Here is a 23,031-nt window from a genome sequence, read left to right on the forward strand (position 1 = left end):
TGCATGTCATGGAGCAAATCAAGAATAAAAACACGACATGGCACGCTCACTGTGTGCCCTGCCAATGTCACTGCAGGCAATGTATGTAAGTCACCCCTACAGCAGGCCTTAAAGCCCTAAAGCAGGGTGCATTGTATTACATGTGAGGTCATCTCTGAATGAGCAGACATGCCCTTGTGCTGTCTAGTTCAATTAATACATGGTACAAGTGAATAGGGAAGCCATCTTAAGTTTATCTACTGGGCATTGGTCATTACGAATTCCCCAGCTTCATGATGGCTTTACTAAAACATATGGTGTTTTGAATCAAACACTTTGTCTCAGTAAATCTGTACTATTGCCAATGCAAGATTTACTATGACATGCCCCAAGATGGCACCATAGAGGTGCACCCTGAAAGATCACCCACTAGCTAGTGTGCTGGCTGGTCGACTGGTATCGTTCAGCCTGCCATCACAGACATGTTTCTGACCCCCTGCAGGTGAAAGGCCAGGAACAATGCCTACTCCGGAGGAAGGTGTTCACACCTCCTCCAGCAGTATGGCTAGTGATTTAGAATATCACGGTCAGGGGCTTTAGAGCCCCTGCCCCCTTTGATATGTGATGCAGCTTCCCCAGGCCTGGGAGATGCCATTCCCTGCCCTGAGGCCCATTTGGCACTAGCACAGGCAGGAAATTAGCTTTGTAAGTATATGTTGTTGCACTACCATGCTAATCACATCCCTAAGGTGGACTGCCTGTTTTGGTGGAATTAGCACACTGGGACAGGGTTATGCCCACTCCCCACAGTAAGTGGTCATACAGCGGGTGTAGTGACTCCATGGGTAAGTAGGCCATTGGCTAATACTCTTCTCTCCCATTAACGCCCCTAAATGTAGCACTTAGGTGGCCCCCTGACACCAGGAACTCAGATTCACCTAACTAAAGGAGAAGGACAAAGAAGAGCCAAAGAACGCAAGAACTTTAGACTAGTTGTGAACTTTGTCACTAATTCCTTCCTGCCTGCTGCTGTCCTGACAATCGCAAAGACCCAACTTGTCCTATAGCTGTGCATCCTTCAAAAGTCTTGGTGGTCTGCCAACATTTCACCAACAATCCACCATCTCCCTTGAAGTGGAGGAGCCACTTCCCTGCAACCTACAGATACCAACCGCAACGTCCAGTTCACCAATCTGCTGACTACTGGGTCCACCGACGTAGCAGAAGATCAGGAGGAGGCCACCATGCTCCAGGAGTTCAGCTATGTCTCCCCACCAGGTTTGTAGTTGCCAGGATCTCCAGAAGCCACACTACACAAATACCTAAGGAACTGAACACCCCTTGCAGCAGCCATGGCTTGTTCAATGTCCAGCCCGGACACCAACACCGCCAAGACTGACCTACCGACTTGAGACATCAGCTTTAGAGAGGCGATCTTTCAGAGTGGCGCAGCTGTCCTGGTTTGTCCCCATTTCTAGGTAAACCTAAAAAGTGAGAACCTCCAACGCAAGCGACCCGCCAGACAAAACATCTCTGCACCCGAGCCTCACAGCCTGAGCCCGTGCCTACCGACACAGCACCCTTGGCCCCGAGGCCCTCATGAACCGAGCCCCCCTTTGGGTTCTGACGGACTTGTACCCAAGTTCCCACTTGCAGCCTTTTTCTTGTGACAGGTTTCTCCATAGACTTCAGCTGTAGCGTTCGAGGCTACCCTTGCGACTAGCACCTCTGCACCTGGGGCCACTAGGTCAGAAAAACTGAAACTGCTGGTGGTTCTAAGGACCTTGGCCCCTACTTACCTTAAGTCCAGAAAACCAACCCTGTACATCAATTGTAAGTGACCCTATGCAGTGAATATTTCTCCCATAGGATAACATTACCACGTTCGAGGCTCATGCCCTAAATCTGCCAGCTGTCATTTTCTACCATTTTTACTATAAAATTTGATAACATCTAAAGTTCTTACCCGATTACAAAGTTCTTGGCATCTAAAATTCGATAACATTTATGTTACTTTTCTAAATTGGTATTGAGTTTCTTCTTGAGTGTATGTCTCAGTCTTTGAGACACAAATGCTTAACACTGTGATAAGCCTAAACTGCTCGCCCACACTACCGCAAAGAGAGCATTTAGGATTAATAATTTAAGCCTGTAAACCAATAAGGGTTGTCTGAACTTTTAACATAGTGTACCTCATTTTGGTACACTCAATAAAAAGCCATCTTCCTACAATAGCCTTTATTTATCAAAAGAATCTTAACATCAAAAGAAATCTAAATCTTTACAAAGAAAGTTCAAGTTGAATTTCTGATTTGTGCATATGATGGTGAATATATTTTTCTTTTATCAGCCCTCCACACCCAAAATCCTCCCTCCTGTGGTCTCAACCACCTTCAAAGAACACCTATGGAACTTCAGACTAAATAATGAAAGGTTAATAGTTTTGCATGATTTTAATTACCATTTAAAAAGAACTTATGAAGCAGCCATATGCTTGTTAGAAGAATTTGAAATTAACAACATAAAAGTAAATAACAAACTTTCCCATGAATCGGGCCATTCTTGGATGTGATTTTCACCTTTCCCGATCTTCAAATTTGGGCTGAGCAATTATATAAGGCTATCCTGGTCCTGCTATTTGGGGGTGCATTTTTACCTTCATAATGCCAAAATGTTTGGAAACTGACACAAAAAAAACAATTGTTAACAGAAACTAAAATCTTTCTCAGTTCTTGGAGCAAGTGAACATATTACACCTAATTTTAATTCCAATCCTAAAAACCTGAAAGATATCGAAGGGGTCTAAACTTTTTTATCAAAACCTAACCATTCTTCTGGACAAACCTCTACCTATTGGATCACAAACTAGTTCAGTAAACTCCACCCACAAAAGTAATACATGGTTCACATTGTAATTCTACACTTGAAAACTCAAAGTCAGAACAGAAAGAAAATGGTGTCTGATCTATAGTAACAAAGCCAAACAATTTTACACTAAAGTTGTGACCTTTTTTAAACAATAACTTTAGCAAAACAGAACTATTACTCCACTGGTATTGATTTTGTAAACAATACAGCAAAATACATTTTTAAGACAGCTGGAAAATTAGCAGCAGCTGTACCCCAAGAAAACTAAAACACTGCACAATAAAAGTTCAAGCTTTTTTGTCAGTACTTACTTAGTTATGAATACTGGGCTCTCCAGTCATCTCTGTCCTGGGGTTGTCTTTAAATCTGACTGCGGATGTAACCCATCTCCTTGCAGTCAGCTTTGAGGCCCGACTGCAGGTGTTTCTTGGCCTTCCTCTTTTCCTTCACCCTTGAGGGGTCCAGGTCAGGGCTTGCCTGGTGGTGTTTAATGCGGACTCGCAGAGGGCATGACCTTTCCAGCCCCAGCGTCTTTTCATGATTTATTCATGGGCAGGGTGTTAGGAATTCTCTCTGCCATAGGTCATTGTTGGTGATCTGATATGGAGAATTTTCCTCTGGCAGGTGTTGGTGAAGGTCTGGACTTTGTTGGTGGTGGTCACTGTTGTCCTCCAAGGTTCTACTTCACACAGAAAGACCGATTTTACATTGGTGTTAAAAAGCCTGATCTTGGTTTGCAGTGTTAGGTCCATGGAGCTCCAGATCTTCCTTAGCTGAATGAAGGCAGCCCCTTCCTTTGCCGATTCTTGCCTTGACGGTGCGTCTGTGCCGACCTGCATGTCTATGACACTGCCTAGATAGTTGAATGCCTCAAACTCTTCCAGTGCATCACCTGCAAGAGTAACTGCAGTTTTGTTGGCTATGTTAGTCTTCAGGATCTTGTTTTTTCCCCTGTGGATTTTGAGGCTAAGTTGTACTGATGTAGCTGCCACTATTGTCGGTCTTCTCTTGTATCTGCTGATGGGTAATAAATAGAGGATCTGTAAATTACAGGTCACTGAGCTGATCCAAGGTGTCCACTTGATCCCATTTCTTCTCCGTGCTGTGGATGTCTTCATGATCCAGTCTATGGCCAGCAAGAAGAGAAGAGGTGAGAGTAAACCACTGTGGGGGACTCCGGTCCTCACTTGGAAGGCTTTCATGAGTTGTACTCCATGGACTATTAGTCATTGCCTTGGAAGAGCTCCTGATGATTTTTATGAGTTTATCTGGCACACCGCAATGGTGGAGGCGTTTTCAAAGGTTCTCTCTGTCCATGCTGTCAAATGCTTTCTCATAGTAGATGAAGTTGACATAGGGAGGGGGGAAAAGTTACATCCCACTGACTGCTCCACAATGATGCGCAGAGATGCAATCTGGTCTGTGTAGGGTGTCCTCTGTGGAAGCCAGCTTGCTAGTCTTGTAACTGAGCCAGCTTGCTAGTCTTGCAAGTGGGCGTCGACTTGTTCCTTCATTCTGTCCAAGATGACTCCGAGGAAAACTGTGCCTGGGGGTGACAGAAGAGTTATCCATCTTTAGCTTGCAGTTACTCAGGTCATCTTTCTTGGGGATATTGATGAGCTATCCCTCCTTCTAGTCTGATGGCGCCTTTTCCTCTTGCCAGATCCTTCCAAACATGGGGTAGAGCATGTCTACTGATGTTTCAATATCTGCCTAAAGTGGCTCTGCAGGAATGTTGTCAGGTCCTGCTGCCTTCCTATTTCTCAGATGTTTTGAAGGCTTGCCGTATATCTTCCTCGGTTAGTCTGCTGCAGTAAAATAAAAAATTCTTGTAAGCTGGCTGTGTCTGGTGGAGACTGTGGCACGATCTGGTTCAGCCGTTCTTCAAAGTGCTCCACCCACCTTCGTTGTTAGTCTTCGTTATCCATGATTGTGTTCCCAGATTTCTTTAACATGTCTTTCTGGCTTTTTTGGTAGTAAGATTGATAACATTCAAACTTAGAAAATTCCTTAAATACTAAAACTGATCTCCCCACTGTGTGAAGACTGAATCATCAAAATAAGCATGCCTATTTCAGGGAGATTTCAACCCAGGAAGTTTTGGAGATTATATCTAATACCATCCCTCCAAACCCTCCAGCTACCCTGTGACTATATGCCCATCATATATTATGAAATAACTAGACAATCTCCTTTAGTCAATTTGTTCAATCAGTCTTTAAAGCAAAAGTGTGTAAAAAGGCCTGATTCACAACATTTTCGGCCAATATTCAGCTTCTACATATGGGGAACATTCTAGAAAATTTAGAACATAAACATCTGCATACTACAACATCTAGAAGCAAGTTTCAGCCCCCCCTGAACACAGCACAGAATTAGTTACATCAGTCCCGAGTTATCTGTGGATGTTAATGGATCAGGGCAAGGGTATAGCATAAGTCTTCTTGGTTGCCTTAGATACCACTGATCATTCACTATTGCTTTCCAAACTGAAAGTTACAGGCATTAACAACTTGTCAATACAATGGTTGCATTCTTTTTTCTCTGACCATTTTCAGAAAGTCTTCCTTCAGTGTTGAAGTCTAACTTTAGCCAGGTTAAGTTTGGAGTCCAACAGTATTCACTGATTTCATCCCTACTCTTCCTCATGTATACATTTCTCTTTGCTTACATATATGCTGATGATACCCATCTTCTATTCAAATTACTAATGCAGCATTCATTTTCATCGTCCCCCGGCTCCAAACAGGAGCAGCTAACTAATGCTTTTATCAGTGTACGTGGTTGGATAGCCATGAATGTGTAGTTTGTGAAAATAAAACTATTATTTAGGAAAGCCCTAATGCAAAATAGAACCCTACATGTATACCTACATTGATGAAACCTACCCCCATCCACTCTCCATCCTGGCAAAATGAGTTCAAAAGCTATGTATTTAAATCGACTTTTACATTTCGCTAGAATAACACACATCTGCAGCTACGGCCCTTATCCAATCAAGGCTGGACTACGGAAATGCCATTCATCTAGCACTTCCCAAGAAACTTTACAAAAGATTTCAGCTGGTGCGAAACGATGCCTCCTGACTGTACACTGGAGCCAGGTGCAGTGGCCCTATTACTCCCATCCTGAGGTAACTTCACTGGCTACAGATTAAAAAAAAAAAGAGTAAAATTCAAAACTCAGATGTTAGTCAAAAATGATTATTCATAAATCCTCACCCACATTCCTGGATGTGAAGCTTAAGATACATATACCCTGGTGTACTCAATGTTCTACTGGCAAATGTCTGCAGGAAATTCCCAAAAGGAAAACAGTTGCTTCTGAGAGCACAGCCTTTTTGGTGGCAGCGGCCAACAAATGGAACTCTTTTGAGTTAGGTTTGAATCCTTCACTTCTTTTATTAAGAAACAAAGGAAACTTTCCTTTTTAAGTCTCGCCTAAGACAGTACATGTGTGGGCTTTTGCAAGAAGTCTTGTTACCTTACAGGTGGGTGTAGAGGCAGCCAATTGCTTACTATTGGCAAGCTTTATATCACTTTCATAAAACTGATTATTTGTCATCTTCCTTCCACTTTGTGTGTCTGTACGTCCAGTGGAGCATGGACGCATTACTTATATCCTGTCATTGCTCATATTTTCAGGAACTACTTTTTGTTGATTAAGCATTCCACAAGAGTCTGTTTTTCAGCTGTCTCTCTTGAGTACTTTTCCTGTTTACTGTCATGTGGTTGCTCCCAGCCCGTCCCACCGACCCTCCATTCTCCATCTGCTTAAACCCCAGCCCAAATCTGTGTCTGTCTGCTTGACTCCATGCCCACCCTTGGTTGTCTGTCTTCTTACCCGCTTCCATCTGTTTCCTTTCTACTGCTGTAACCTCCCATGAAGACTGCCCCTGTTACATGTGACCTTACTCTGTATGTTTTACTTACAGTTTCAAACCACTCTTGTGTTAATGAGTTTTTTGTTGCAGGCACGACAGCTAGCATTTCCCCGACTCAGACTCATCAGATGCTTCCGAGGGCACCTGTTCCGTGCACTTACCCCTCCTGCATTGGATTTCGAGCTAACAAGCACACTGGGCATTTGCATTTCATTAGATGCGTTTTGAGGGCGCCTTTTCCATGCACTTACCCCTCCCGCTTGTTTGTTTTTTGCTCCTGCATGGTTTGTTCAGCAATTGTATAATTGTACATATTCAACCTTTGTAATTATATTTATTATGACTTTAAATGTATTTTTTTAAATCTGCAAGTTTTTTGTACAGTTCATGTCGAGACTCGAACCCGGTTCCCCTAGCCCAAAGTCGGCAGCTCTGTTTGTTACGCCACATCGCTATGGGTCTCCTGTTTCAATCAGGCGCATTAGGCCACGCCCAAAGCCCTGGTAAAGCATTTCTTTATAATAATCAGCACGACTGCTGCCAGGCTTTTTATTCAAGTTCCATTCCACATGTAAATACTCAGCAGACTCACTGGTCTACCCATGTTATTTGTCTTTACACTTTAATAAAACCATTGTGTGCAGCATGACTGTGTGATCTTTAGACTTTAATAAAATCATTGTGTGCAGCATGACTATTTTTTTGCCCCTCTTTCCTTCACTCATGCACCGGGAGTACCTGGCTCCCCCTCCTCTGATTACGTGCAGTCTAACTCTCGACCGTCGCGTCACACCACTTATCTTCCGGATTTGTTTCCAGGCAACCCTCCACACCAAATGACTGGCAAATGTGCTCTCTACTCGAGCATTAGTTTCCTTCAACCTGGTAAACCCTTCCCCACACAATTGCACTGTTCCTGCTCTCCCCCTTTTAACATCCTTACACGACCACACTACTATAGACCTCGTTGGGAGTACCCTCCCATTGTCCAAGAGCCCCAGGCATGAATTCTTCATGCCTCTTCAGACTCATCATCATCGCGTCCCATAGGACTTCCCCTGCATGGGAAAGATTATGGTGCTGCAGCCTTTAGGTACCTTGCTCGCTCTCCCAGGGTTCATGAGCCCCTGGCATTATTGAACCATGGAGCTAGATATCAGAAGAATTAATAGCACCCAACACGACTGCACATGCATCGGTTGGATTATGGTGCCACTGGCATCAGATACCTTGTTCACTCACCAGGGATTTACTTCTCCCCTCACTTAGCCCTGAATTGTCTAAAAAATGTCTATGGCTCCGACTCCAGCACTTTGGCTCTCCAGACCTGAGCTTTGCTTACCCCTCTTAGCCTTCCTACAGCCTCCCATGGTCCATTCCTCACTCAATTTACTTCTCCCTTTTCCTTCTTTATTTCCACATAAGGACATGGTTGGGTTTGGGCAGGTTTAGCCCCCGATGTCCTCCTTCCACACCACGGATTGCATAGATTGCAAAGGACTCCAAGGTTTGACAGAGATCACTTGAATTGTCCTACTTGCCTTCCTTCCTAACCGGGTAAGCTTGCCTCTGCATAGATGACCCGGGACGTTTCCTCAGTGATTATGGCTTTTAATTTTTTTCTCCCTTGTTTGAATAGCCTGAATTTTTGCCATGACTTTGCCCCGTCAACAAATATTGGGTACCCCGTACGTGGGAGCTCTTCAGAGATGAAAGGGTTACAGTTCCCTCAGATCTTTTGGTTTGTTTCAATGTCTCAGCGGAGTTAAGGAGCTCACTGGTATCCTTTTGTCATCCTTTTACCTGCTTACTGCTCCAAGGGACCCCAAAGCCACCAGCTTTTACCCACACCTCTAAGAAGAGCAGTGTCTGGCAAACACTCATTGATTCCTTCATAATAAGTGTAAAAGTGTTAAGCTAACCATGTTGTTCTTACTTACATTTCACATGCTTTAGTTAATCTTGCATTTGGGTGTTTACTTTTTCCAGGATGTTGTTACTTTTTTTTCAGGCAGCGTATTACTCTTATTTTCCCTCCCTCGTAACCTATTTCCCATTTTCTGGTTCTCTAGCGCTGTGAGGTCTGACAAATGGCAATAGCGCTATACAAATATGATCCCTCCACTGCAAATACAAAACAAAAGTAAAAAATATTGTCATTTTTAACGCCAAGAGCTCTAACTTTCACGAATGCGAGACTGATTGAATTGCAAATGCTTTTTAAATTACTTTTAGTCATACTGCACCTGTCATCTGCCTGCCCATCCGCACACCCTCCACTGTCCATGTGCTTCCCCATGCCCTATCACCTGTCATTCTGTCCCGCCCATCCTCTGTGTTACCTTGGCAAAGGACAAGGCTAAAAATAAAAGAAAAAGCATTATGATTAGGTTTTCCGTTTTTACGGATTTTTACATATAAATAGAGACGGAAATCTATATTTCCTTTGTCTGTATTTATAGTTAGAAACTGCAAAATACTACTAAATGTTGCCACGTTGCCGTGCTCCAGTGCAGAGTTTCCTTGCCACACCCCGTTCCAGAAAATTCCTTGCAATCCCTTCCAATCAGGGTCTTTAGTGCCCTCATGTGGGCCTATGGGCTCAGGGTCTCTCAGTGACGATCGTGCCCCTCAGCCTATCCTGGCCTGATCAAAAGCGTCACTGTGTGGGCATGCCAACACCTCCGGCACCTCCCTCATAACTTTTGCCCTTTATTTTGGGGGGTCACCTGCCTATTCTTCCTGTTTGCCTGCACTACGGATGACTGTTTACCTGCACTACGGATCACCGCCTTCCTGTTGCCACCGTCAGCTTTAGCTCTGCGCCAGCCCACCGCCATTCCTACTCACAAGGTAAGTGCGTTATGAGTCGGAATTGCTTGTTGTGGCGATCAAATTCACTCTGAGCTAATCTCGATTCCTGTTCACATGTGGCCCCGTGTGCACTCACCCCCAGCACCCTGTGCAATCGACCTACTCCTACTCAGCGTGTTGTACCACACTCACCGTAATCCGGGTGACCCTAATACTTGTGGGGGGGTTAGGGTCACTCATATATCCCCTTCTCTGACTTACCCACTCCGGCACACTTTGTGGGGCCGCCGATCAGAGTTGGCCGGTTCCGGTGAGAATCTGGCACCCATCAAGATGTGGAGCCTGCTTGGTTAGCGGGGTCAGGCGACAGCATTGCCCCGATCCGTACTTTGTGGTTTGCTCCCAGCCTCCCCCTGGGCTTGGGGGTTCACTGAGCCCCAGGACTTTGAGTATGCAGTTAGGGGACGGATCACTGCCTTAGCTGCTGATTGCCTCCGGCAGGGTATTCAACATGCACCAGTTAAGTTGGGGGCTCTGCTTGCAGTGCTTGGGCCGCACAGTTGGGGGCATCAGACCCTGAGCGGGGCATCTTTTAGGGGCAGGGGTACCAGTGTGTGGGGGTCCCTGCCTCATTGGAATCAGTGCAGGGGTACCCAGGGTGATCTAGTCGCTCCTCCACTGTTCTGAGTGGCCTCCTCTAACCGCTGCAATATTTGCTGGATGCCTCTTAAATATGTGCATTTCACGGCCTGGTGGATCACTGGCTTTTCCCTTCTGCACCATTTGGGGGCTTGTGCGAAAGAAAGATGGCTTCTGTGGAATGTTTAAAGGGTAAGCACAGACCAGAAACAAACCGACTCGCAGCTTGTGTTCTGAGAGTTGAGTATGTGGTGGTCTTTGCATGCAGACAAGGACTGGGGATGCATCGGAAGGATGTTGCTGAACCCTAACTTGACCTAGACAAATCACATTTTTCTCTTGTGTTATCCCTCTGTGGTACTCTTCAGAGGGGTACGTTTCCTGCAGTCTTCCACCTTATTTCAATTGTGGCAGCGTTCTCTTGTGGTAGCAATGGCTCTTGTGCCCTTACAAACCTGTTCGGTTGCACATCCGACACTTTGTAGTGCAGTGTTAGGGAATCGTTTTTCTCTGGTCTAGGTTCCTGTGGAGGCCCAGTTGGTACAGATTCTTGATTACCTGTAGGTGGTGCAGGTCTGTCCTCTTCGTGTCCTGTTTCTGTGGTTCTCAATTATGTTGTCTCTCAATCATTGCAACAAGTACTTCCCGGGCCAATGTCACTTGGTGTGAGAGCCATGCATGCCACTCCAGCACAAGGGGATCGTATCCTCAATCCTAATGTGGGTGGGACTTGTGGTGTTCCTCAGGGCTGGCTCTAGGGCAAGTTTATTATGTTTTTAAAGCACCTGCTGTCACGTTCCTTTTCTCTGGCAATTACCAGGCCTCACAAAAATGTCAAGTTAACTCCTGTGATTAACGTTCTTCCTGGACAGAGATTGGAGTTTTGTATAGTTGATGTTTTGATTTATGCAAAGGTAGTGCAGAGGGTCAATATGCCTGCTGCAAAGAACGTGTACCATGTAGAACACAGAGTGCATATAATGTAAATAGATCAGCAGGTTACTGCTTTCAAAAGAGACATAATTTAAAGTCCTAATATAGAACAGCGAGCTATTAACTTTCAGCATAGAGCTGCATACACACTACAAAATATTTATTTGAGCATAGATTAATGTGGCAAAAAGGGTTAATTTGGGTAGAAATCTATTCTTATTGTTAAAGAAAACTCCCAACTATGCTGCTTCTTTTTCTGCTCTTAGTTTGTGCTTCTCCACACCAAGCACTCCTAAACTATGCGGCCTACTAGTATGGAATACATGTGACTCTTACAATTATAATCCTTTGGCTTATGTAACATTTCCTATAAGCTGATTTACACACGTATGTTTGATTGCCTCTGTGTAATGTGTGTGTGATGCAAAGTGTTCTGACATCCTTTACTGGTATGAGTGGCGCTATATAACTAATTCAATGCACCTAAGAGAGAGTGGTTATGGAGACTTGTTCACAATTTAAAGGGTGCTAGAGAGAGAATCTGTGGTGGAGGTAGTCATGGGGGGGGGGTGCCAACGAACATTGTCGCACTGGGCGCCACCACCGCTAAAGCTGGCCCTGGTGTTCCTTTTAATTTGTTATTAGTGTGTGTTGTGTTGCTATTTTTAGTTTGTTGTTCCCTCTACTCTCCGTGTACAAGCAGTTGTACATGTGTTGGGGGCGTGTTTGACATCTTTTTACAATGAAAATAATAAGTTTGTACTGGGATGAGATCGCGCTACAGTCTCCATGGCTCATGTTTTATCTATGTGTGCCAGTTTATATAACTTGTAGGACTTTGTCTCTACCCCTTCTCTCGTTTGAGCAGCAGCCAATTTTGAAGCTGGCCTTAGGACTTCTGAGCAAAAAGCAGCATGACCAGTAAAAACAGCTGGTCTTTGGAACCTGAGGTCAATCTGCTGCCTAGTTCGATTTGCATCACGTCAGAAAAAAATAATAATTTAACCCCAAAGCATGTGCACACCATTGCTTTGCCAATATAAAATGTAAGTTCTATGTCATTGTGTCGAAAAATTAACATTTATCAAAGTACTGTGTGTAGAAGACAGAGCACTATGCTGCAACTTATACTGGTGTAACATGTGACATAGGGTTTTTGTAGGAGGTCATTCTGCACTGTGTGTGAGGGGTGTGTTCACTTTGTGTGTCTTGCTTTCAGTGTGTTGCACTCTCCTGACTCGCCTGCTGCTGCAAGGTCCTGACATCACTTCCTGTTTAACACTTAAGGTAAGCCTGTTAAGTTTAGGGTTGAATACTTCCTTGAGGTGCCCTGTTTACCTTTGCACTTCCATGTAATTATTAGCATACTGTTTAAAAGAGAAATTGTCAATTTTAAATCGGTGGGCCCACTCGGCATTTCATCCTTATCAGGTTGATAAAACACAGAGTTTTAAGTCAGTATGGTGTATGCCTACGGTGAGGGTAACTGTTCAGAGAAAAAGCACATCATAAAACAACAACAAAAACACTATATGTCGAACTCTGTCTCTCCACTGGAAAAACTAGAATTTGAAACCTTAAATAAAGCTTTTTTTAACTCAGAGGAAATCCGGAACAATAAGGCACCCACTGCTGAGAGTCTTTCTGCCCTAAGGGGCCAATTTCGAAAGTTATTCTTTTTCATAGTTTGGCCATGATGTCCTTTTGCATCATTTATTTTTGTGATATGACAGATAGATTGCCAATAATAAAAAAGATTGCAGAGGTCAGATTACATAGCACGTCACCATAGCCTCCATCTCGCTCGCCCACACTCACTGCATCAGCAGAAGCACGAGCGGAGGATACTTCTCCTATCTCACAGCGAAGACATGGAACAACCTCCCCCTCCAGCTTGCCCCATCTATTCTGGAATTTCAAAATGATCTTAAGACCTGGCTATTTAAATGAGTCTCTCGGACCCTGCAAGTGCCTGGACATCCTCTCGGGTGATTCGCTGAGCTCTATAAATCACCTAATTGAGTGTGTGTGAATATGTCAATGAAGAAACAATTGGTATATGTGAACATATTTGGATAAAGAAGAAACTAATTGCAACTAAAAATGTACAAGCTAAGATCAACGAGAAACATTGATGGATTTGAATGTCTTTGGGGTAAAATTCCTACATACCCAATTCCGCAGTGCAGATAATGGCTGAGTGTCTTGTCATGGTCACATACAGTATTTTAAACATCAAATCAATGGCTGCTTAATTGTTGAATCCTTACATTTATAGAGATGGGCCGCAAACGCAAGGACATTGACGATTACGTACAGGAGTATGCTGAATTTGAAGCTGTATCCCTTAAAGGGATCAAAATGTTTACCTGCAAGTCATGTCGAACAACTGTCAACATTGAAAACAGGGCAGCGGACAATATCAAAGCCCACTTGAGCAGAAAAACACACAATAGACTTTCTTCTCCAGTCGTAAAGAAGGCCCGCATGGAGCAAATGACCATGGAGCAATGTACAACTCGTGCACACCAAAATATTGTGTTTTGTTTGTGAAAGCTCTGTGTGAAGGTGGTGTTCCACTTCACCAGACTGATGGTCCAATTGGAGAGCTGATTAGGCAGCTGTGCCCTGCAGCAACTACAATGTGCAAATCCAGCCAAATGTATGAAAAATATCTCCCCGAAGAGTTTGAAGCACAGCTTGGAAACATACATCAAGCTGTAGCAAAAGTCCCTATCTCTTTAACAATTTACGAAACCACAGAGGTGCATGGTGACCCAGCCATTGGAACATTGGTCACATATTACTGTGATGATGAAGAAAAGGGTCGCCGCTCAGCCTTAGTTGACATCACTGTATCTGATGAGTGTAATTCTGCTAAAATTGGCTTAATTGTATGCAGAGTGCTTCAAAAGTTGGGTAAATTATGGCATGATCTTGTTGCAATATGTTCTGATTCTGCATCCTATATGACAAAGGCAGTAACTGATTTGCGCGCTGCTCAGAGGAATAATTCCATCCATATAAAAGATCCATGTCATCTTATACATGCTGCTGTTTCCTAAACTCTGTCTCAGCCTGAGAACCGGGACATGTATGATTTTGTTATAAAGGCTGGAATAGTATTTAAGTATGCGCGAAACTTAAAATGCATTTATGCGCAAGGAAATGTAGATGGGAGAATGAGATATCCAAGGGCGGTTGTTGTGATCCGATGGTTCAGCTGGTATGAGGGAGCAGTAAGACTTTTGGAAATATGGCACTACTTCCTAGCTTTTGTAAACAATGAAGAAGCCACTCGATCCAAAATTGATCACCTACGTAAACTACTCGGCCCCAACAGTGCAAACTACCAATCTTTCTATGTGAAGATGCATTTCATTGTTAGAACTCTCACTGGTATCATCAACATTCAGAAGAAGCTCGAGTCAGAAGAAACACATGCCCACCAAATATATTCAGCCTTAGATATTGACATGGCTTTGGCATTGGAGCAAGACTATACGCAAGACCCAATGATCGCCAGTCTATTGCAAATGTTACCACCCAAAAAAGCAAATCCCCTAATAAAAGAGATGATTAATTTTAAAGATGCACTGAAAAACAAGTGGGATGCTGTACTAGCTCGTAACATAACTGGGCAAATGAGTTACAGCTCTTTTTGGAAACTGGTTACAATCCTGGACCCATTCAAGAAAGTTCAGTTTAGTCAGGATTTCAATGATTACAAAGATTTATTCATGTTGGTTGGAGCTTCTGATGATGTAATGAATGTTGTAGAATAAGAATTCAAGAAATATGTAATGCACCCTACTCCACAAAAAGACATCAGGGCAGTGACATACTGGCGTTCTGAGAAGCAAGAATGGCCAACACTGTGTAATCTTTCTTTGAATCTTTTGGCCATTCCAGTATCATCAGCAAATATTGAACGGGTTTTCAGTGGTCTTCACTTCATTAACAAACCAGAAAGAGCATCAAAGTCCTCAAAGTCTCTTGAAATGCACATGTGCTTGTACTACAATGGCAAAGTTTTCAGATGAATGTATTGTGTTGACCAGTAACAACCGGGCGCAGGTGTGCCTTGTCAGTTTAAATAAATGTGGAAAAATACTAGCTGTAGCGTCGCCTTTTGCTTGTGGCAAAAATACATGTGGATAAATACAGAAAAAATGCCCAAAAAATAAATATGAATAAATACAGACAGAAAAGGCAAAAAAACGGGAGCCCTAATTATGATGTGGCTAAAACAGGCTGGCTTATAGTACTTTTGTAAATTACTTTTAGCCACACAACTGTACAGCATGGCTAAAAACATTGACAACACCATTAGCTCTTGTAGGTCAGACCTACTGGCTTTGCCAGGGCTTGTTAATAAATAAAGGTGTCTTCTTTTGTTATATAGCACCTTGGGATTGTGTTATTGCCCTCTATGGCACTCACTACCTCGGATTGTATCTACCTTGTGTTGCTCAGAGCTTAACATAAATGTCTTTTCTTGAATTATTCCACTTATATCAACCACCATCAACTCATGTAATGTTAATAATTATTTGTTTTCTAATGTGCTTATAGTTAAAAACATGTTTTTCCAATGTTTATGATTTCATTTCTTCAAATGTATCCATACGTATGATCAAAATGTGTTACGAATACAAGAGAAACAATACCTGAGAGCGGTGATATGCATTAGAATATGAGCACTGGGGGCCATATGAACTCTCTTATCTGCACGTCAAGTATGGAGTACAATGAATTTATAATTGAGAAGTTTGACTGCATCAAATGTGTGATACAAAATAAGAGCACCATCAAAGAGGGTTCTAAATACGTAATTACTCTTGAGAGTGCCATGAAACACTGGCAAACATGCGCTCTACAGATATTAATAAAATAACAATTTAGCATGAATACATGTGGGACTATGTGGAATGGCCATTAACTTGATCTAATCAGTGGGGAAACGAAGGCTTTAGGCTGAATTGTTTCATAACGGCTGCTTCACATCATGTAATCGGTTGCTCTTTCTTAGCATCAATAAAGATAAATGTTTTCTGCATGACACTTTCTGGGCTGCCTTCAGGGTCGGATTGAGAAGGCGAACAGTCGGGCATTGGGCGACAGGCCGGTGCTTCAGGGGCACCCGTGGGCCTTTTTTTATGGCCTCTGTAAACCGGCCCAAGAGACCTACTGTCTTCCCCAGTCCGCGCCAGGCCACTGTAATGTGGCAGCAGCATTATTGGCACTCATGACATGATATAAAATGAGGCTGGGGGCGTGGTGTTGCTCTGGCATTTGGGGCATTCTCACCTCAGCCCCCTGCCTGTGTGGCCTGCTGGGCCAGAAGCAGTGTACCCCCACCCCACCAAAGCATCAGATTCAGGTGCCCCCCTGGAGCAGCAGCAGCTGTGTGCCTTTCTTTGCCCCTCTCCTGCCCGGTCATCGCCTTAAGGCTATTGTAGGCTGGGGAGGGGGTATGAGAAGTTGCCTCCCTAGGGGCCAGGTGTTGTTAACTCGGCCCCAGTGTCTTTTGGGCATTGTTGGGAGTTTAAATAATTGGATGCAGCATTATGTTCAGAGCTAACAGGTTTGAGTCGTGGCGTGAGCTGAACAGCCTGTGATTCTGAGCAAATCACTGATTCTCCCTACCTTAAATAAAATTAATTCAATCTTGTGTAATGTAACGGGTGTTCATGTACATTGCTCCAATACCTTTGGGCCGAGTTCACACTATATGAAACTACAAAAAAAAATACATACCAAAAAATAACCAAGCAGATTTTACAAAGGCTGGACAATAAAAATCAAAGAGGACTCTTTATCCAAACAAAAGTCCCTATTCCTTTTCAAAATGTATTTTCTGCCTCTGTTTAGTTTAACTATGAGTCACAGATCATTAAGGCGGCTTTAGAACACATTTTTTTTTTTTAAATGTGTGCAATTTTGAGGAGCGCAAAATATCAGAGCACTTTATATGGGCACCAGCTGCATTACAGACAGACGCATTAATTTCTAGGTCTTGCCTAGGCAACGCTTGCGCTATTTCTTCGAGACATGCTGTATCCAGGTATGGACTTGACGCTCCGCCCATATTTTTTATTGGCTTGTGTCATTGTCCTTTGTAAATGTTGGCTTCTGATTCGTAAATAGGCTTTTTAGTCCCTCCTTAGCACCACTTTTTCTACATTTGTACCCTCCCATGAGGATTGGTCCTTTTACTTGTGTTGTTACACGGTATGTTTTATTTACAATCTGTGAGCACTATTTTCTTTAATGATTTTCTCCTACTGCAGGCAAGACATGCTTTCCTGCATCGCCGCCGGCTTTGCTTACACCTTTTCATCTATGTTATTTTTTTCTATTTTGGCAGCATGGCATGCTTTAACTGTGCAGTTCATAAGTTACAATTGTAAACTAGCACCGTGAGCTATGAGCGGCCATCAAAGAGCTGCATTCAAACTGCATGGTACAAGTTCGTATGTTATGTTTTCTCTCAGTCTTTCATTTTCCTGATGCTGCTAATAAAGGTTTATTTGGGTAGAAATACATTCTTATTATTAACATCAATGCCAACCACTGTGTTATGTTCTGAATCCTGAGTTTGTGCTTCTTCAGACCAAGCACTCTTATAAAATGCCTACCAGTACAGATGACATGTGAATCCTACACCTTCAAGTCCCCTTTGCCTTATGTAAAATTTTCTATACACCGATTTACACATGTATGATTCATTGTCTCTGCCCTACACTGGTATGAGAGATGCTATAAAAACAAATGCAATACGTGTGACAGAGGGGCTATGGAGAGATAAGAGGCACTGTTGGAGGGTGATAGTGATGTAATCATTGAAGAACCCCCAACAAAGACCATCGTATCCTAGTACACAGTAAGGTCATCATTTACTATGCTTTAAAAAATAATACAATTCAATATATAATGACAAATGTATGTGGTGCCCACTGTACAGGGACTGGCCTGACAACATTTGCCAGGGCTGCTTTGGGTTTTCAGTACAGCCCTAGCAGGAGCAGGAGCCTCGTACCGAGAAATAAAAGCAAAGATTGGAAAGTTAGTCGCCGAGGTGCATCACTAACCTTCCCATTAAAATCTTTGGATTTCTGCAAATTTGTTCAATATAAAATAATAACATCTTTAGCTATTAGAGTAATTGTTTGGTGTTCACTTGTTTGTGTATTTTTCACGAATTACGGTTTTAATGTTTGAAATTTAAATAGTACAAATTGCTTGGGGGTCCCTGGCTTCCAGCAGTGACTTACTGGGGGTCCTCAGGAGTCAAAAGTGTGGGAAACACTGATCTATGTTATTTTTTTCTATTTTGGCAGCATGGCATGCTTTAACTATCGCTGTTGCGCGCCTTTATTTTCCTCGCAACTTTCTCCCTTTCATCTGCAGAATTAATTTTTTGGCAAGCGCGTGGGTTGTGGTGTTTATTGGGGTAGAGGGTGGAAAGTTATTTATATTTAATTAATTAATAATCAGTTGATCATTAATATTAATTCATCAATTCATAAATATTTATGGTAATTGTTTCTTTTTATTTTGTGTGTGGATTTCGGTTTTATAGGGGTAACGCTTGGGGGCGTAATTTAATTTTTATCTGTTTTAATGTGTTTTTTAAATAATTATATTTCTTTAATTGATAATTAGTTGTTAATTACAGAGGTAAATTTAAAAAAATAGATGTGCGAATTGTGTGGTGTTATAGGGTAGGAAATAAAAAAAACATTACATTTATGAAATTAATGTTTTTTGATTATAAATAATTTCTCTTAAAATAGTTCTTTGTAAATTATTTTTAAATTTGTTAAAAATAATCTTTCTAGGTATTTGTTAGATCTTTTTAACATTGTAATATGTTTTGATCTTTTGTAAAATTTTTATATTTTTATATATGTTTTCTTTTTTTAAATCTTTTGTGTTGTAGTTGATATTTTGTTTGTTTTTAATTTTGAATGGACTCCAATGGGAATATTAATTTTTACCCCGCCGCTATCCAACACTTTCCCTACTGTTGCACTCACTGGAGTCGGAATAGTAATTTATACCCCTCCGCTATCCAACATTTTCCCTACTGTTGCACTCAGTGGAGTGTAACATTTTAGTTTAAAAACTATTAAATATTTAAATGTTTTAATTTATAATTTAATGCTTTTTATAATTGGATTTTATGTTATAGGTATATATATATATATATATTTTAATTTTTCATATATTTATAAAATGTAAAAACAGATTAAAATTAAGTTTATTTGTTTTAAAGTAAATATATATATATTACATTTTTTATAAGTTTTTTAAATGACATTTATTTCTTATATTTGTTAAAATGTACATTGAATCTAAATAATTCTTTACAAGTTAATAATATTCCTTAATATATTTAACATTATTTTTTATATATATAAAAAAATCAATATTTTGTACATCGATATTTTTCACATCGATATTTTTTCCCGATATTTTTATACTTACCATTATAAATCTAGGATGTCAATATTTTTTTACCTCGATATTTATGACTCGATATTTGTGTATGGGGATATTTTGGGTGTCGATATTCTATCATTGAACCGAATTCAAGATGGGTCAAGGGGCAAAAAAGGGTAGGAAGTCACTGCATTTTAATTAAGGGCCAGCAGACAACATGGCATGCAGGATATAGCCTCAAACTGCTGTTAACAAGCATTTGCAAGGCAATAGTCCTCACATTTGCGAGAGTTTGAGCTATTGGCATTGTAAATGACAATGCCTTGTATTTATGTGTTTTGAAAACCTGCAAGCGGTGCGTAAACATGCACTTTGTACTTATAGTCCTTGTTTACGAAAAGCAAGGCGGGTGGTAAGAGGCACTGATACTGCCAGCCTTGCTTCTTGTAAGCAACGACAATAAAAACAAACTGTGTGTACACAGTGCTTACAGGTTTCAAAACACATAAATAAAATGCATTGTTATTTACAATGCCAATAGCTAAAATTCTCGAAAATGCAAGACCTAATGCATTGCAAACGCTTGTTTTGTTTTTTGTTTTGTTTTTTTATTCATGGAGAGATTAAGTGATTTGCCCAGAACCACAGAATGCTTAAGCCTCACCAGACTCGAACCTGGTTCCCCAGCTTCAAAGTTGGCCACTCTGGCCATTAAGCCAATTGTCTCCCCAAAGTGCTTTAATCTTTCATTTACTATTTAAAGTATATACTAGTCACATTAAAAAATACAGAGTTTGGGTGATTTTCTTCTGTTTCGTATCGATCCTGGACATTAAAATACCATCCAGATGACAACCCTAGTCAGATCAAGTGTTGTGGACCCTAGGCTACTTTATTTCTCCTTGCCCATCCAGCCAAAATGCAGTGCTTCTAGTTATACCAATGTCACTGGTTACAGAAGCTTTCAAACATTTAATTACCAAATATTTCTCAAAAAAATTAGTTCAACGAGACTAAGCAGATGATGGTCCATGAATGGGACGATCTGGGAATGTAGGCCACTGTTTTGGAAACGCCTGGGTCTAATTGTGATCCCAATCCGACCCTGGCTGCCTCCCCCCCATAGTCTCCAGAGTATAAACACTTTAGTCGCACACACATCTCCATCATACTTGTAAACTAACCCTCAATTTAAGAGTAGAACCAACTTTTCAATAATATGCGCCCTCCCAAAATGCAACATGCCTGCATACATTTCCATAAATTAACCATCATTTGAAACCCTGCATTATCCTTTTTAATTTCACTTTTTAGGATCACCCTCTTGGCCTTACCCTCTTCCACCGCCATCCAGTTGTCAGGTATGCTTTAGGCTCAGGGTCACAGCTTACAGGGCTGCTTGAGGTGTGTATGGCCTGGTCGCTCGAGGAACCACAGTCCAATCCTGTAACTACATAAACAGCAAGTAGGCATTAGAAAGCGTGGTATACAGGTGCACACATGCTAGCTGCCTGAGCAACATAGACTCCCAATTTAAAATACCTGAGCAATCAGAGTCTGGAAAATGGTGAGTCTACACCCGGAGACGACCCTGAGAAGGGGGTCTACCAGTTCCAAAGGACGATCGTAGCGGGTTAAGTAGACGTCAGTGCGAAAAGGCCACAAGGGCGACCATTACAAGAAACAGTAGCGCTTGGAGTTTGCTACGCCCGGGTCATGCCGTAGGGGCTCTTGCATGGTTTAGGCACTTACTAGCAGATACGGTCCGTGCAGCTGCTAGTATTATTACAACAAGGCGTTGGGCAGCGAGGAGGGCAACAGGGCGGGGGGCAGCGAGGTGGGGGGCAGCGGGGAGGAGGAGGAGGACAACAAGGCGGGGGGCACCGCGGGGGACAGCAAGGGGGAGGGCAACGACGTGGGCAGCAAGGGGGAGGGCAGCAAGGAGGAGGGCCGCAACGGGTAGCGCCGCAACGACTTGAGCAGCACGACATGGTGGATTGAAAAACAGGGCCGTGGGCGAGTATTGTCGTCGGGTCACTTTCAGTGGTGGTGGGGAAGGGAGGAGACGCGTAGGGGCTGCACAAGGTAATTGTGGGAGAGAGGTTAACAGGGGGAAAGAAAGGGTCCGTGGGGTGCGCCGTGAGTGGTGGCGGCTGGGGTCTGGTGAAAGATTTTCATGACGCTCAGCGTGGTCTGTGTGATGTAACGGAGCGTCGGCCAGTGAGGCGGCAATGACGCACCGGAAGCGGACAGCACTGGCCTTGTGCTCCCTGCACGACAGGTTTGCTTCCACGCACAGTTCTTACTGCTCATAGGGTTGCCACATTTCTACACATAAAATAATACGGGCCATTTGTTTACATTTTGCTATTCTGGAATATCCAAGAGCAGTGATTTGTGTAAAATTATCTACATTTGTTTTTGTTGTAAGAGAGTTATCAATCCAGCTGAGTAAGTTAGATAGACAGTTTGGCTAATACCAACAACGCTATATCAAAGATACTTAAATGAAGGTACAGGTGAGTGATCTATGGCAGAAAACAAAATAAAAGGTTTCCTTTATTTAGAAACAGACTGTTGGGATGGGAATCAACCCTGCCCTGCATACCATGACTGCATATGAACCTGATATCCTGATTTTCGTTCAACTCCAGCACACATGAAATCCTGCATACTACTAAGGCTCGAAATTGACCATTAGACCCAGGGCCTGCCTTTGAGGTCCGGTGGGGAGGGGGGAGGGGGGTGGGGGGTGGGGGGCGAAAGCGTACTCCCTAGTGGACACAGAACCTGGGTAGAGGCACTTGGTTGGTTACACATGAACACGAGTGCACACATTTGAGGACTGCGCGCGGTAGACTCGTGCAGTGCGCAGTCTAGTAACTGCGCACAATTAGCCTGGCGCAGAGCGGATTCCGCAGGATTTGTATTGTCGCAGGGTAGGCCTCATAATGTTAGTTTGCACTCATAGGGAATGTCAGTGTGGTTTCCTGTCTTGTCTGCAGTGACACTGCATTGTGCACCTATGGGGAGGGCTTCTTTAGAGTATAGTTTCTCTTTCCCTTGGCCTACAGACACCAGAGTCATACCGATTTGGGGCATAACCTGTATGAGAGAAGTAAACCTGCAAATACCACAAACATAGCTGCGCAGCTTATGGATCAGCTAAGGAATGCCCCAGGACAGACGACAGAAGATGGTGAGCAGCTTTGTAGGGCAAGACCACAGGACACTTCACCCACCTAGTCATAGTGGACAAAGAAGGTTTGAGATCCATCCCAGAGACACCATAAGTAACAAAAAGGGAACCCATCTTCCGAAAATCACAGGTACGTTTTAGATAGATGCGAAGAGCCCGCAACACATCCAGGGAATAGAGAATCTCCTCCTCAGGAGAAGATGGATTAGGAAAAACCACAGGAAGGATAATATCCTCCTTGCAGTGGAAGGCAGACAAAACCTTGGGC

General features: G+C 42.7%; 1 long non-coding RNA gene across 1 annotated transcript in view; it reads right to left on the minus strand.

The window, feature by feature from the left end:
• Window positions 1-21,744, minus strand: part of LOC146868162 (uncharacterized) — a 67,760-nt gene extending 46,016 nt beyond the window's left edge. The window contains exons 1-2 of the long non-coding RNA XR_014966186.1: window positions 21,107-21,744; window positions 20,899-21,014 (exon numbers count right to left, since the gene is read on the minus strand). This is a non-coding gene — a long non-coding RNA (uncharacterized LOC146868162). The remainder of the gene's footprint in view (window positions 1-20,898; window positions 21,015-21,106) is intronic.
• Window positions 21,745-23,031: the final 1,287 nt, after the last annotated feature.

This window comes from Triturus cristatus, chromosome 1_2 (assembly GCF_964204655.1).
Source record: "Triturus cristatus chromosome 1_2, aTriCri1.1, whole genome shotgun sequence".
Lineage (NCBI taxonomy): Eukaryota > Metazoa > Chordata > Amphibia > Caudata > Salamandridae > Triturus > Triturus cristatus.